Source organism: Anomaloglossus baeobatrachus, unplaced genomic scaffold (assembly GCF_048569485.1).
Source record: "Anomaloglossus baeobatrachus isolate aAnoBae1 unplaced genomic scaffold, aAnoBae1.hap1 Scaffold_605, whole genome shotgun sequence".
In the NCBI taxonomy this organism is placed as follows: domain Eukaryota; kingdom Metazoa; phylum Chordata; class Amphibia; order Anura; family Aromobatidae; genus Anomaloglossus; species Anomaloglossus baeobatrachus.
The window spans coordinates 75654-80401 of NW_027444970.1; the positions used below are offsets into that span (position 1 = coordinate 75654).

Sequence of the window (4748 nt, forward strand, 5' to 3'; positions counted from 1 at the left end):
AACCTCTATAAATCACTTGTAAGGCTACATCTGGAATATGGGAACCAGTTTTGGGCTCCACATTTTAAAAAGGACATTCAGAAGTTAGAGTCAGTTCAAAGGTGGGCAACTAGACTACTACAAGGAATGGAAGGCCTCCCATATGATGACAAGTTGAAAAAGTTATTAAGTGATTATTGGCTGCAATGGGGCTTTCTGGCTGGTGCCAGCCTCTCTTCTTAGCACACAGGAACCACAATCCCTACACCATGCTTCAATGGATTCTCTCATCCCAGCCCAGTAAAACTACATATTTTACACAGTCATAAGCAGCCCATGGGCATTCACCTGCATTCAAACCAATAACAGCTCATAGACCAGACAATCCATCTACCACTGGACCAAAGACAGGAAGTTAAATCCACTGCCTGCGGTAACCAACTTAATCCTATAGGCTACTCACACAACAAACCCAACAGAAAGGAAAAAAACATGGCTTCGATTATCCATCCAATGAAAACGCATAACCATTGTGAGCCATTGGACAATGCAATTGGACACATGGTGACATGGTGCACGGCCCAATGAATCAAGTCTTTACTTCATATTCACGGTTTAAGCCCTTGGGTTCTAATGTGCCCAGAGTACATATCCAGAAAGATTCTCTTTCTTTGAGCTAAACACAAGTCAACAATACATTGTAAGCAGATTCTATTACCAGTCCCACACCATTTTGTGACGCATAATCACACAGTGATCCAATTAAGATTCCAAGTCATCGAACATGTCCAAGCCATACGTAGAGGAGGCAATAGAATTAGGAAGCTCAAAGAAAGGGAATCTTTCTGGATATATACTCTGGGCACATTGGAACCCAAAGGCTTAAACCATGAATATGAAGTACAGACTTGATTCATTGGGCCATGCATGGACATAATGGACATAATTCTAATAGGCAGGACAGGTAATAAGGAGCACAAGGGATATGCTAAAATGTGTTGTGTGACAAGACAGACACAGGAAAGGAGATGATAACAGGTGTAGGGACCAACAAGGTGAGACAAGGGGTATCAGGATAGGGTCAAGTAGGTATGAATGTAGTAATGGGGCAGGCATAGAGAATTGTATGCGAATGTGAATTACAATAAGTCACTAAGGAAAGGAATATGTGAGTGTGTGCCTAATGTAAACTAATATTGTACTGGCAAAATTATAGATGGAAAGGGAGAAGGGGAGAGGGGAGAGAGGAGGCTGTAATTGACTACAAGGGTATGAGTTATGAGTGATCATAGGGATAGTGCTACATAAGTGGAAATACCTATGGAGGACCGGATGTGTAAGCGCATACCTTATACAAACCTATAGAGTGCTGATGGGTGAGAGTGTGATGTTAGATATAAGACATCCTATAGTGAATAGTGAGCCGTAATCAAGTGCAACAGGGATATTTCACGTGACTATGGGAACCTGGAAGGTAAAGAAAGGGGAGAAAAAACTGTTAGACAAGGTAATCAGACAAACATGACAAATAAAAAACAAGGAAGAATGGAACTCCATACATACTGGAACCATATATAGTGTGAACACGAAAAAGAACCGGGCGTTAGAAAAAATGTGCACGGCCCAATGAATCAAGTCGGTTCTTCATATTCATGGTTTAAGCCCTTGGGTTCCAACGTGCCCAGAGTATATATCCAGAAAGATTCCCTTTCTTTGAGCTTCCTAATTCTATCGCCTCCTCTGCGTATGGCTGGGACATGTTCGATGACTTGGAATCTTAATTGGGCCACTGTGCGATTATGCGTCACAAAATGGTGTGGGACTGGTAATAGAATCTGCTTACAACGTATTGTTGACTTGTGCTTAGCACAAAGAAAGGGAATCTTTCTGGATATGTACTCTGGACACATTAGAACCCAAGGGCTTAAACCGTGAATATGAAGTACAGACTTGATTCATTGGGCCGTGCACCATGTCACCATGTGTGCAATTGCATTGTCCAATGGCTCACAATGGTTATGCGTTTTCATTGGATGGATAATCGAAGCCATGTTTTTTTCCTTTCTCTTGGGTTTGTTGTGTGAGTAGACTATAGGATTAAGTTAGTTACCGCAGGCAGTGGATTTAGCTTCCTGTCTTTGGTCCAGTGGTAGATTGATTGTTTGGTCTATGAGCTGTTATGGGTTTTAATCCAGGTGAATGCCCATGGGCTGCTTATAACTGTGTGAAATATGTAGTTTTACTGGGCTGGGATGAGAGAATCCATCGAAGCATGGTGTAGGGATTGTGGTTCCTGTGTGCTAAGAAGAAAGGCTGGCACCAGCCAGAAAGCCCCATTACAGCCAATAATCAACCGCTAGCCGCTGGAACTCGTTGCTCTAGATCATGTCAAACTCACACCAAGCAGGAATAGATACATTAGCCCACCATCCCACCCAAAGAGCAACTTCTGCTGCGCAGCTGGCTTTCTAGGCAGCAGCGCTATCGTGATGTCAGCGGGGGACATTGTGACAAGCCAGTGTTCCGTCACTTCATGTTGTGCACTGTTCAAACGGAAAATACATCAACAGGCAGACTACAGAAAAGCTTACTAACAAAGGTTAGAGAGGGGCTTTCTCAGAGGGCTTTTTACAGTTTGTCTATTCCCAATTAGCCGTTTAAGTATGCTTAATGAAAGTACTAATTCTTTCATAGGCCGCCCATTCTTAGTATTTGACGTTCCTTATATTGCGGTATCAGGCTTCGCAGCAGGTTGCAAAACATTCATCACCCATGACTGTCCCCAATTGGGCTCAGAAGCTAAATGTCTATCATGACCTCTCTTTTTGAAAGTCCAAGAGCAAGCAAACTCTTCCTCCAGGAGAGGGAGCCAACAGATCACTAAAGACATCATCATTGCTCAAAGAAAACACCGAAAAACAATGGAAGCTTTAATTGGAGTGGAATCTGATAGACAGCACCTGATGCCAAGTCTGCATCTTCTAACACCTGCAGTCACTGCAGCAGCTGAATCCAATGTGTCCAAAAGGGATCTATTCTATTCAATTGCAAATGATCTAGATAAGACTGAGAATAAGATACTGCACGGGACATAGCAGAGTTGGTCAAGTTGAGTGGAGATGAGTTTGCTATTTGGCACAGCTTTTGCATCAATAAAGCAAGTAAAAGGTGTGAAAGATAAAAAAAAGGGTGAAAGTGTGAAAAGTGAATTGGCCAAATTGAGGTGCATATAAAGTTTTTGCTTTCTTTCAATTCACTAATGGGGCTCATTTGAATCAGGTGAATTGAGTTCTGCTTTTGGAAACTGGGTTAAGAAGGGGTGCACCGGTCCTGGAGGTACTGCAATACCAGGTCAATGCGTGGAGTGGACAGAGCAAGATTTTTTCCATCTCCTTGTTCTAAAAATCCATTTAATATATGGTCCCCAGAGAGGGGACGTATCAGATATTAAACTGATAAGAACAGATTTAATTTTTTTTTTTTTCTGTTTATCAGTAGGACTTCAAAATAACAAAGGTGATCGCCTCCCGTTGCCTGGGAACCGTCCAGGCACAAGAGGGCTATGTGTCACCAGAAGGCGCACACACTTCCTCAAGGCCGGCAGACGTGCAATCCCAGGCACCTTCCAGTACCGACCAAGGTAGCGTCCTCCGAAACTACACTTGATCTTAGCCAAAAGGCCGAGAAGCTATAACCCGAATTGGTTACGGCCTTGAGTGGCACCCTGGCCTATACCGGACACATCTTAGGGAGAGGGAGACAAACCCACGCCTACAGAAGACATTTTGTCACCCAAGCCAACCCTTGAAAAGGCTGTTTTGCAGAGCAAAAACAAGAAGAATGATGCTTTTTGCAGCCGCCGCCCACTGCAATTAATCTGAATAACTCCTCCTCCTCCAAGCACCTCCCCTCCCCCTTGCAGTCTTTCCAATTCATGATACAAAAAGACGGACGGACAGGACAGGACAGGACAGGCTGCCTGACTTTCCGTCACTGCCACCCTTTGCCATCCTTGCCCGTAGAAAGCCCTTTCATCATCCCCAAACCCTAATCTTTTCCCTTCCCTTCCCAGCTGCGTCTCACTCCCTTTCATTAGGAAGTGAGCGCAGCCTTTTCTCCGTTCTGCACATGCGCGACGTTAAACACAAATGCGCAGGCGTGCGTTCCATTAGCCTCACTGCATTCCACTCCCATACAGGAAGTGGGCGCAGCTATTACTACGGTCGCACATAAAAGAACCCACGGCCACCACTGCACACAGCTGACTCCACCACAGGACACCCACTTCTACACCAACGCAGGTAAGACAGGATCGGCACCTCTATGCTCCCGTTACAATCAGGCTCAGTCACCATGTGATAACGCTCTCAACTCTTTAGTTGCAGGCTCCCCTTGCTTCACCTCCACTGGCTGTGCTGCCATTTCCTCTCCCACCTGGAAGGTATACTTTATTCCACTATTTTCCTGTTTCTCTCTTCCCCCTTTTCCCATAACCTACTTTTATCTGCATTTGTGGGGTATCTATATGCTATTTACATCATAGTTTTATTCATTAATATGGAAGGGAAGAGTGCCCATGAGAGTGTTGAACTGCGGAGAGCAAGAGATTAAGCTGCTCCGATTTGCCACCATTGATAAGCTGTTCTCAGTAGATACACATGCTATCCAAACAGCAGCATCCACCATTGCTTCAGCCCACCCATTCAGTGACAGCTCACCAAGTCAGCCAGAGGAGTGGTGTAAGGAATTACACGTAGGCACTGACTCCA

The 4748-nt window shown here is 44.5% G+C and overlaps 1 pseudogene; it reads right to left on the reverse strand.

Moving 5' to 3' along the window:
- Positions 1 to 3293: 3293 nt before the first annotated feature.
- Positions 3294 to 3500, reverse strand: LOC142285660 (U2 spliceosomal RNA; annotated as a pseudogene).
- Between the last annotated feature and the right edge of the window lie 1248 nt (positions 3501 to 4748).